Source organism: Lactuca sativa, chromosome 5 (genome assembly GCF_002870075.4).
Source record: "Lactuca sativa cultivar Salinas chromosome 5, Lsat_Salinas_v11, whole genome shotgun sequence".
NCBI lineage: Eukaryota > Viridiplantae > Streptophyta > Magnoliopsida > Asterales > Asteraceae > Lactuca > Lactuca sativa.
The window spans coordinates 312,814,058-312,826,865 of NC_056627.2; the positions used below are offsets into that span (position 1 = coordinate 312,814,058).

The following is a 12,808-nucleotide window of genomic DNA, read 5'->3' on the forward strand; positions in this document are numbered from 1 at the left end:
AGCAAGGCCCAACATTCCACCAAAGCCGAAGGCGAGAGCCTTCCAGATGACACTTGAGGCTGCTAAAGATGAAGCTGATGTCGCTTCAGGTACCTTTCTCGTAAATGAATTACCTGCTCAAATTTTGTTTGATTCTGGAGCCAACTACTCCTTTATTTCGCATGAGTTTGGTAGGAAACTAGCTTTGTCTGTTGATAGACTAGATAATGCTTTATTAGTCGAAGTAGCTAGTGGCAAGTTTGTACCTGTTAGCCATCGTATGAAAGACGTCTTAATCGACCTTAATGGGAATAAGTTTCACGAGGAATTGTTGTCTATCAAACTTAATGGTTTCGACATCGTGTTGGGAATGGACTGGCTTAGCGCCAATGATGCCGAAATATTGTGCAAGAAGAAGATAGTTAAAGTAAACCCGCCTGGGAAAGATTCATTTATGGTATTCGGGGACAAACGGCGAGTAAATTCTGGAATCATTTCCCTAATGAAAGCCAGAAAGTGTTTGACCAAGGGATGTACATCATATTTAGCATTCGTGATTGATGCTAAGAAAGAAAAGAAGGTGATGCAGAGTATTCTAGTGGTGTGTGATTATCCGGAAGTATTTCCCGAAGATCTTCCTGGATTACCACCTGATAGACAAGTGGAGTTCAGAAAAGACTTGTTACCAGGAACCACGCCAATAGCAAAAGCACCTTATCGATTAGCACCGACGGAGATGAAGGAGCTGATGATGCAACTTCAGGAGTTATTGGACCAAGGTTTCATTAGACCTAGTTCATCACCCTGGGGAGCTCCGGTGTTATTCGTGAAGATGAAAGATGGAAGCATGAGAATGTGCATTGATTACAGAGAGCTGAATAAGGAAACAATAAAGAATAGATATCTGTTGCCAAGGATTAATGACCTATTTGATCAATTGCAAGGTTCGAGCTATTTCTCGAAGATCGATCTTAGGTCAGGATATCATCAGCTGAAAGTAAGAGAGCAAGATATCGAGAAGACTGCGTTCAGAACACAATATGGATACTATGAGTTCTTGGTTATGTCGTTTGGACTATCCAATGCTCTATCAGCATTCATGGATTTAATGAATAGGGTTTGTAATTCGTTCCTTGATAAATCTATGATAGTGTTCATAGATGACATTCTGATTTACTCGAAAAGCCAGGAGGAGCATGGCAGACACTTGCGAGAAGTGTTAGAAGTTTTGAAGCAGGAGAAGTTGTATGCGAAGTTCTGCAAATGTGATTTTTGGATTCGTGAAGTCCAATTCTTGGGTCACGTGGTCAACCAAGAAGGGATAATGGTTGATCCAGCAAAGATTGAAGCTGTAATGAAGTGAGAACAACCGAAAAGTCCCACGGAGATTCGAAGCTTTTTAGGATTAGCCGGATATTACCGAAGGTTTATCCAAGGCTTTTCTTCGATCGCTAGTCCATTAACAACTTTGACCCACAAAGGAGCTACTTATGCTTGGAGTGATAAGCATAAAGAAGCATTCGAGAAGTTAAAGAAGAAGTTATGCGAGGCACCGATACTTTCTCTACCCGATGGAGTCGAAGACTTCGCTGTTTATAGCGATGCGTCTGGGGTTGGATTGGGTTGTGTTTTGACCCAAAGAGAAAAGGTGATAGCATATGCGTCTCGACAGCTGAAGGAGCATGAAAAGAATTACCCGACTCATGATTTGGAGTTGGCAGCGGTAGTTTTCGCTCTAAAAATATGGAGGCATTACCTCTATGGCACGAAGTGCAAACTTTTCACTGATCATAAGAGTCTCCAATATCTCTTTAATCAGAAAGAATTGAATATGAGGCAACGACGCTGGCTAGAATTACTTAAAGACTACGACTGCGAGATACTTTACCATCCCAGTAAAGCTAATGTTGTTGCTGATGCTCTCAGTCGGAAAGTCAATCTTGAAAGGAAAAGGCCAAGAGCATTGAGAATTGAAGTTGTCTCGACTATTGTGGAGAGTATAAAGAAAGCTCAAGAGGAGACTTCTGAGAAAAATAACCGAAAGGAGGAACGTTTGGGCAAAACGTTGGTGTTCGGTGTAAACAGTCATGGACTGAAGGTGTTCCAAGATCGGATTTGGATACCTAAGACAGGAGGAGTCAGAGATCTTCTGATGGAAGAAGCTCACAAAACCATGTACTCGATTCATCCTGGTAGCACTAAAATGTATAGGGACCTGAAACCCTACTACTGGTGGCCGACGATGAAGCTTGATATTGCAAAGTATGTGGCTGAGTGTGTGACTTGTGCAAGAGTCAAGAAACAACATCAGAAATCGTACGAGAGTTTAGAACCATTGCCTGTGCCTATGGGTAAGTGGGAAGACATTGCTATGAATTTTGTCACTAAACTGCCAAGAACAAAGAATGGTCACGAGATGATTTGGGTGGTCGTTGATCGATTCACTAAGAGTGCGCATTTCATAGCGGCCAAGGAGAAGTGTTCTATGGAAAAGCTTGTGAATTCTTACGTGAAGGAAATTGTGAGGCTTCATGGTGTTCCGTTAACGATTGTATCGGATCATGATAGCCGTTTCACCTCAAGGTTTTGGAAAAGTCTACAAGAGGAAATGGGTACCAAGTTATGTTTAAGCACAGCTTACCATCCGCAGACTGATGGTCAGAGTGAAAGAACAATACAAACGCTTGAAGATATGCTGAGAGCATGTACCTTGGAATTCCTAGGTAATTGGGATGAACATTTACCTTTGGTAGAATTTTCCTATAATAATAGTTTTCACTCGAGCATTAAAATGGCACCTTATCAAGCTTTGTATGGACAGAAGTGTCGTACGCTGTCTTGTTGGCTTGAGGCTGGGGAAAAGCAGTTTATGGGATCAGAGATGGTTCATCAAACTGCTGAAAAGTTGAAAATAATTAGAGAAAGAATGTTAGCAGCTCAAGATCGTCAAAAGAGCTATGCTGACAAAAAGCGAAGACCAATGACTTTTAAGATTGGAGATTCGGTATTGCTTAAAGTCTCGCCGTGGAAGGGACTTATAAGATTTGGTAAAAGGGGAAAGTTGAGTCCAAGGTTTATTGGACCGTTTAAAGTTCTTCAGAGGATTGGGAACCAAGCTTACAAGCTCGAATTACCCGAAGAACTGAATGGAATTCACAACACTTTTCATGTGTGCTATTTGAGGAAGTTCACGGGAGAAGTTCCCGATATAATTCCAATTTATGAATTGAGAATTGATGAGAACAAAAGGTTGATTGAAGAACCAGAGACAATTGTTGACCGAAAGACTAAGAAGTTGCGACGCAAAATGGTTGGGTTAGTGCTTGTCCGATGGAAACACACGAATGGGCCGAATCTCACCTGGGAGACAGAGAGTGACATGATGAGTCGCTATCCACTGCTGGTGTGTGATTCCGGGGACGGAATCATTCTAAGGTGGAGAGAATTATAACGCTCGTGTTTCTAGGCTTGCCATTTTTAGCAATGTAATACTCTAGGTTAACTTTTGTAACCCCAATTTGAAATAATAAAAATGTATTATTTGTGAATTATGTGAATTATGTGATTTATGTGTGTGTTCTTAATTATTATGATATAATGAATTAAGAATAAAATAAGCGTCAAAATTAAAGTAATAGATATGCCCGATATCTTTGCATAAAGTTGTAGTGGTTGAAACAAGGATTCCGGAGATATAAGGAACGCCCAAATCTGACTTCGTATGAGGAAGTTATGATTTTCTGAAGTTTCGACGTGGCAGTGTGCAGCCCGAATACTCGATTTGAGATCAAGCGGTTTCTAGCCGAAACAATCTAAATGAGAATCGAAGATCTCGTTGTTAGTAGCGAAACGATGAAAAGATAAGCAAGAACGGACGTCGGACGAAGAAGTTATGATTTTATAACGAAGTTTTCCTGTCCGAGCCTCCTAAAAATAATTAATAAAAATAAAAGTCAAAATGAGCCGACGGAGTCTAAACGAAAGTTGTAGAGCGTAGTCTCACCTTCGCGTGGATATAAAGAATGTCGAAAACGGAGTTCGTATGAAGGAGATATGAATTTTTGAAGTTTAATAAATATTTAATATTTATTTTTATTTATCCTCCGATATTATCCGAAGAAGGGTTAGGAGGTCTATCCGAAGTACGCGCCGCGTACTGCTGTACGCCCCGCGTATAGCGAAGGGAACTCGAGTATTCCGAAGTCGTATGCAATGACGTATGAGGGCCGATGACGTAAGCGCTGACGACCCCCGAGGCGTACGCCCCACGTAGCCTCGTACGCGCCGCGTACGTGCGAGGGTCCAGCACTATAAAAGGGGATCCGAAGGCAGCTCATTTCTCATTCAAAATTTCTTCCTTCTCTCTAGTCCTTTGCCTCGTTTTGCGTGCCGATTGTACCCCGAAGCCCCGATATTATTCCCGAGCCCCGAAGCGAGATCCGAAGCCCCGAGAATCCCGAAGAGCGTTATTCCCGAGCCGAAGCCCTGCCCGCGAGGAGCCCGGTTTTTGTGAAGATCTTCCAGATCTACGGAGAGACGTTGCTTCTATAAGCCGTAGTGCTGTCGGATCATCTTCTGATCAAGTGAGTGGGTAGTTATTTTCTTTCCAACACAATATTATGAAGTATTTAATATAAAATACGTGCTACGTGTATATATTTTGTGGTTATATGTGTGAATGTATATTCTCTATGAAATACGAGTTATGTGTGTGTGTGCCTCATCTGTTATGTGGATTATGTGTTGATTAAAGCATGCTATACAGGTTTTCAAAGTATGTATAAAAATGTATATTTTATCTACTAATATGTTGGGTAGAACATGGGTAGATAGTTGGTGTGTAATAAACAGATGAGAGACCTCGTTGTTGTTTGATTTAGTCATCTAGCGGAGTTTAGATGACGACCAGTGGCTATTCTAGACAGTCTTGTGGAAACATTAGCAGGTTCGCCACCTGTAGGTGTTAATGAACTCGGGTGTTCATTTGCTCTACTCCATCCCCCTCATGGTTGCCTTATTTGACTTATATTGCTGAGGTACCCCCGAAGCATGTGTTGTCGCCCCGATGAAATATTCTTAGACTAGGTCCCTTGTGTTAGTTGTTTTAGGGACATAAAGTGAGAATAACGGGAATGGGTAATTGGGTTATTGTTGGTTGGTGAAAATTAAATATGATTATTTATTGTGGGTTGAAACCCCTATATGTTCACCAGGCTCCCAAGCCTGACCCACTCAGTTTCTTTGTATTACAGGAAGTGGCGCAAGGGCATGAGATGGATAATCATCAAGTTGTTTTTGTTTACAAGTCTGTATATGTATATATTTGTTGAATGACTTGTAATGTTTATCGTTTATGCTTTATGGTCTGTATCGGAACATGACATCCCGAGTTTTAGTTATATAATGAAAATACATTTCTTTATGAAATGCTTTGGTAAATATTATTTTATCATACTTTGTTTTTGGGAACAAATTCCGCATCTCTTTTAAAATCAAAAGCATTTACTTTGAAAATGTTTAAAAAGCATAAATGAAACCGGTCTTTTCTGGCCGAGATTTTGGGGATGTCACATCCTCCTTCTCAACAGAAACATGACTTTCCTAGTATAACTCGTCGAGTTCCTTCAACAGAATTGGGAACATTCCAAACCAACTCGCCAAGCTCCCTTATGGACTCGTCAAGTTCATCCATTTGTCAAATCTTCTTAGTGCATGAAGCCCTTATTCATCAGATCTACACCCTAAACTCCGGATCCAAACTGGAAATATGCCTAGAAGGGTAAAGTTTCCAACTTTACCCATTAAGGTCCTCTCCCAACACATAAAACTCAAACCCTAACTCAAAATGGCTTAAATCCAACTCCAAAATCCATCAAAACTTCAAGATAGACCAAGAGGTCATAGATCTGGACTTAAGGGACCAAATGATCACATAAAGTCTTAAACTTTATCCACATGCATGGCCATATGAGCTTCAAAAGACCAAAATGATGGTCTAAAGGTTGCATGGGGCTTCCATGGCCATAAAGTTGACACCTTTATGCCATGGAAACCTCTCAAGACCCTAGATCTGAAGTATTCCCCACTTGGGACGTCCAAATCCCAAGAATCATGTATGTTGGACCAAAACTAGCAAAATAACCCTAAAAAGGAGATCTAAGAAACTACAAGGAAAGGTTTAAGCTTTATACCAGCAAAATGTCATGGATGAGGCAAGGATTCTGGATCTATATGCTCCTTCTTGTGTGTCTAAGCTCTTCCTTCTTCCAATAGCTTCAAATCCACACCAAAGCACTAAAAAATAGCTTACAAACACTCAAATGACTTTAGGGTTTTCGAGATTTAGGGTTTAGGACTTGGAGGCTGGAAATGAGGCCATCATGAAGGTTTTAAAATGCTTAAATAGGCTGTAAACCTCAGAAATTAGCGTTTCATCCCTGCCAACCTACTCGTTGAGTTGAGGCCTCCCAACTCGTTGAGTAGGTTACTTAAATCACGCGACCCTTACGATCTCTATTCGTTGAGTTTGGGGATCCCAAGTCGTCGAGTTGGTCTATAAAAAGGAATAAATTTAGGTTAAATACGTACTAGGAACTAGGTGTTACATGTTGGGAAGAAGTTGGAGATACCTAGTTAACTGAAAGGCATGTTGTAGATGCTCTACTCACCAACCTTGAGATTATTCATGAAACAAAACAGAAGTTCGCTAAGATAAATGAAAGATTAATTGTCGCATGTAGTCATCAGAAAAGCCATGTTGACTTAAGACGCAAATCCTTAGAATTCAACATAAGAGACCGTGACCTACTAAAGGTTACACTATAAAAAGGTGTCATTAGATAAGGAAAATGAGGTAAACTAAACCCCCCCCCCCTGATGTATCAAACCTTTTGAAATCCTGCCAAGGGTTAGTCCAGTGGCTTAGAAACTTAATCTACCTCAATAACTCAACAAAGTTCATGACACCTCCTACGTATATAATTTCAAAAGCATCTCTCTAATAAGAACCTTATCTTTCCTATCGATGAGATCCATGTCAACATTAACCTTCACTTCGTGAAGGAACCAGTGAAGATAATGGATCGAGAAATCAAAATCCTCAAGAAAAGTCAAATAACTATAATAAATGCCTGATGGAACTCTTGTAGAGAGGCGGAGTTTACTTGGAAACGTGGGGATCAAATGAAACAAAACTATCTGAAATTTTTCAGCGGTGCTCCCTCTACTACTTGAATGAAATACTAGTAGAAAAATATGATGGTGGAACAAAAAAATCTAGAACTTACTAATTTCAGGATGAAATTCCCTTAATGGGGAGGTGATGTGACATCCCATAATTTTGGTCAAAGACTGTGAACGATCAAGTTCACGGTACGTCTCTTGGTAATCTGACTCATTGAGTTTTAGTGCATCTAATAAAAAGTAAATGAGTTATTCCAACTATTATAGGATATCAGATGTGATCTTACTTCCAAATATGTGATATGGAAAACAAATCAACCAGTTCAAACTGCAACCTTAAGAATACGTCTGAAAAACTAAAATTTTGTATTAAACAGTTGTGAGCAAAGAGAACATTCTAGTCTCATAGTACATGTTTTCGTAATTCTGAAAATATAAAAAACATCCAAAACGGAGTTTGTATTCAAAAGATACGACCGTTTTTAGAATCCAAAACCAGTATAATATTGATTTTCTTAAAATCGCTAAATGTGTTTCTATCCCTTAAGGGACTTGCACATCTCAAATAAAAAAAGGTCGAAAATATTTTTGGGATCAGGCTATAGCCTAATATTTAATTTCATATTTGAAATATTTTTGGTAAAAACATTTCTAAAAGTTGAAAAATCAGACATTTTCAGATTTATTAATCACGAAACCTTAAACTATTTATTCCAACATGATTTTATTATTAGTTATTTATTTTTGAGTAATATATAAATCCATATTTAGCTGATGTGAATTTTTACGATGGAATTAGCCTCACACTCATAAATTTGTGAACAACTATATATATGTATTTATATACGGGTATGATATATGTTTTACGATCAAATGCAAAACGTATTTACTAAGAGTTTTTATAAAATATACAATATGATACTATCAAGTAAACACAATGCATAGATATTATATAATTAAAATTATATAACAACATTTTATATATATATATATATATATATATATATATATATATATATATATATATATATATATATATATATATATATATATATATATATATATACACACGAATGTGGGACATATGTCATAATCAATTATATGTAATGGATTAGATTTTCATAAATATATATATTAGATATATGTAAATTTTTAATTTAAGAGATCACGGTTTAACACATTAATAAATTGTACATGCCTAACGTTTGAGTTTAAATTTATATACATGTATTATATAAATTATATAACAAATTAATTACAAATGAAAATAGATTATAATTATCAAGAAATGGTTGTAAAAGCCGTAAATATACAACCGTATATAGTAGGAAAACAACCAATAATACACGCAAGGTAAAGAATATAATGCATAAAATACTTAAAGAATTAATAATGTACATTAATATATACTCAAATACATGTATGATATGGAACTTATTATCAAAATTATCCAAATACTTTTGAGTATAACCAGTACAATGAAAAAAAAAATGGATACTTGACCAAAATTGAACACTACAAGTTAACCAAAAATCCCTAACACTCTACTCCTTCTTCTATCTCTATCTTTTGATTTCCATCTGCATCTATGGACATTCAAACAATCAAACCAAAACCAACTTTACACACCAAAGCTTATATTGAATTACACACAAAAGAAACGTGTGTTTCCTTTTAAAAACTCATTAATGAATCAACACTCCATACCTTCTCTGTTCTTCTTCTGTTGCTGACCAACCAAAAAGAACAACTTCCATATGTTCATCCTTCATATTTTCCTATTAAACATCAAACCAAACACAAATTCCTTCCTGTGATTTCTATCAAATATTCAAACAAAAACAAAATGGAAAAGAACCCCTTATCGGTCGGAGCAAGACTCCTCTTCATCTTCCTCCGAGCACAACCCCCAAACACTCTTGATCAGCGCCTGTTAACGGCCTTCGCGACCGGCCAAAGACCGAGACCTCCTTTGCCCTCGCTTCTCACTCACTTTCACCAACCCCACAGAAGCGTCGCTGCTTCTTTCCCCTTCCCCTTCTTCGGCCTAAGTCGAACTCCGGAGGCCATCACCGATTTCGAATCGATCCACGAAAGATCAGCAGCCATCGAGTCTCCTTCCTTCGCAACTCACAGCAGTACGAGACGGAGCACGAACTCGATGCTTCGGACTCGTCGACTCCGGAGACACTTCCTCAGTCTGTATACGACCGACATCCATTGGACTCCTCCTGCATTCGCTATTTCCGTTTCGTTCATAAGCCTGTGAGTAATCGATCGACCACTACCATCGTCAAATTTCTACTTGTGGACGCCCATTCAATTTGCCTCCCGTCGGAATTGTGAAACCTAGAGCGTGGGTCTCGTCCCCAATTGTTTGAACTTCAAAAAAAAAAAATAATAATAATAATAATAATAAAATAATTAAAAAAAATGCGACTGGTAAATGAAGTGGACACTGTTCAAAAATCAATTTGTTTTATTTAAATTTAACCCTGAGATTTACAAATGTTACGCCTCTAGTCCCTACTGCGAAATAAGTCAGCAATAAAGATCAACTCACATTTGAAATGTTCAGAAACAACCCCTCCATCTGTAAACGCTAACAAAATAAGTCCTTAAGCTCCAAATCAGATTCAAATGCACATGTTTAACCCCTGTCTTGAGAATTATTCACAATGTCAGTCCATGAAGTGTGACTTTGGCAAAATCAAACCCTAGAGTCTATTTATTTTAACAAAGACCACTATATACTTAATAATTGTACTATAACTACCCTTTGGTATATTAGGAAATATAAATATACTCGGTGGTTTATTTTAAGAGCAAGGAACGTCACCCATTTCACACCACGAGCCTTGTTCACGCTACGAAAATGAATGTTTACGACCCCTTTTTAATATTTTAATAATTTCGGAGGGAATACATGTGCCTAAATATTTTGTTTATACAAATCAATTTTTTTTATGCGAAAATACAATAAACCTAGTTTATAAAAATACTATTATTTAACAATTTGTCATGTTGTTATAAATAAACTAGTCTAAAGTTTTCCTATATGTGTTATAATTATTTTATCGTGAAATAACTAGTTCACACAACAAATAATACATTATACAAAATTATATGACTTTTATGTGACATTGTATATTATAACAAGCACCTTATAAAATTTTATACTATTTCAAGGATTAGAGTTATTACTATGCATGTTCATTTATATGTTTAAGTACACAATGTTTATACATGTACATATGTTCATTAATTTGAAACATTCATTTTTATAAAAGCGAGCACATTACATTTTTACACATATGTCAAACATACTCGACTTTTATCAACCTTATACAACGATATTCATTAGGCCTAGTGACTTAATCACAATTAAGATACGGTTGGGAGTTATTCACTAACTTTTTAATTAAGGGATTTTTAGTGAGACGTTATTCATTAACCGAGTTTAAACACTTAGCATACCCATACTACTATAACCGTTAATCTTCGTAGCGAGATACATATATATAGAACTATACGGGGTTGACATCCCCACCTGCTTGGTTACTACAATGTCCAATAAAGCATTGTAGGACTCACTATAAACATTAAATTGGATATATATATATATATATATATATATATATATATATATATATATATATATATATATATATATATATATATATATCTTACTACAAATCATGTGCTTGGTTGCTTTCAAAACTATTTTATGTATGGAATTACTTATGTAACATAACAATTTGGCTTTCAAGGGTATTCAAATGTTTATTACGAACACAGTTTAAAGTATGAGATTACTTATACAAAAGATACATTTTGGATTTCAAGGATTTATTACGAACACAGTTTAAAGTATGGAATTACTTATGCAGAAGATACATTTTGGCTTTTAAGATTTTATTACAAACATAGTTTAAAGTATGGATTTACTTATACAAAATTACATTTTGGGCTTTTAAAGACTCATTGAAACACTATTTTAACTATTGTTATACATATAAATATAATACTTTTTCGACTTATTACAAGTATTACTGCTTTTAACAGAAAACATGTAACACTCATCAACCTTGTGTTGACCCTCTAAACTACATGTATTCTCAGGAAAACTATGAATAAACATTTAAGATAGATTAGATTACAGGTGACTCGGTTTACTTGTTGTGTATTATATGCCTATCTATTAAGCCAAATCATGTACTATTATTATCTGTAAAATCATTGTATTCAAACATCGAGATGGAATGTAAATGCTATTTTGTTTATTGTTGTAGTTGTGCTATATGTTCAGTTTACATGTGATCCATAAACTTAGTCACATAGCCCGGCGTATTCCGCCATCTCGGCCGGGGGTGTGACAGATTGGTATCAGTGCTAAATTGGCTATAGAGAACACGTATCCACGAAAGAGGAATACAACTATAGAAACTAGCTTCTAATAAAAGTATTATTATTATTATTATTTACACTACTTCTATGCTATTTACAATACGGGGAATCTGGTTTGAAGGGCCACATAGGGTTGTTGGATTTTAGAACGACTTAATTGCTAAAAGGTCCTACCCTCTGGTGTTTCCTGTCTGTGCTTGGTAGTCTTGGAGTATAAAACAAAATATAATAATAAAACAACCCACACCAACGATAATATATGAGAGTTATATATACTCTGACCCGCGATGAGAACACTTAATAAAAGTCAAACATGCCTCCAACTAAGACTACCAACTCAACCTTTTAGGTCAAACGCCTCAATTAAGGTTAGTATCGTACATAAGTCATACCATAAATAAACCTTGAATGTACGACTATGTTATTTATGGTCGGTTCAATGCACAACCAACCTTAAGCAATGAGTTTGACATACTACAATGGTTGAAAGTTTTAGAGATTGAAGGATGTTCTCAAGATTCGCTGCAGAAACCTTATATCAACCCCAAATCAACATATACATTTTAAAAATACGTAAAAATCTGGGATAATATTCAGATTTTACTAGTTTGCTTAAACCCAAAGAAGGACAAAGAATGAATAGTTTCGCTACTATCGTAGTAGAGAAACCCATAGTTCTCAATCGATCATTCATTAGTCTCCAAACTTCTCTCTCTAAATTTTGAAATCTTTAGGATTTAGGGAATCGATCATTCTCAATAATTTGTTGGGCAGTTAATAGCGCCGAGATCCCAGTGGGATCTCGTTTCGCGGGTGTTTGGAAAATTGCGGTTTCAAATATCATTCATAAATATCGGAGTCGGGATTATCGCCGGTATCAGCCGCGATTTGACCGATTTTTCAAAACCGGTATCCCAATTTTTTTCCAATAATTGATTATTTGGGCTTTTTTTTACATATTTATTAAAAACACAAGTTTTTTTTATATGGATCAGCCCACATCGTTGAATACTATAAGCCCAAGCTCTTTTTCTTTACTCGTGACCTAATTAGATATTAGAAGAAATTGGAACAGGTCAACGACAAATATATTTCTCCATGCCTGCTACGACGGTGCTGTTCTTGGCTTCTTGCTAATGCGATCGATCGTAAATCCGCCATCAAAATAAGCGACGAGAAGATTAATCAAATCCACCAACGACTCAAGGAAGTAAGCATCTTATTCCCTTAAGAAACTCCG

General features: G+C 36.7%; 1 long non-coding RNA gene across 1 annotated transcript; it reads right to left on the reverse strand.

The window, feature by feature from the left end:
* Window positions 1-8,539: 8,539 nt before the first annotated feature.
* LOC111887929 (uncharacterized) lies at window positions 8,540-9,526 on the reverse strand. Its single transcript, XR_002848953.3, has 2 exons — window positions 8,869-9,526; window positions 8,540-8,747 (listed from the first exon to the last, which is right to left on the reverse strand). It is a non-coding gene; the product is annotated as an uncharacterized LOC111887929 (long non-coding RNA).
* Window positions 9,527-12,808: the final 3,282 nt, after the last annotated feature.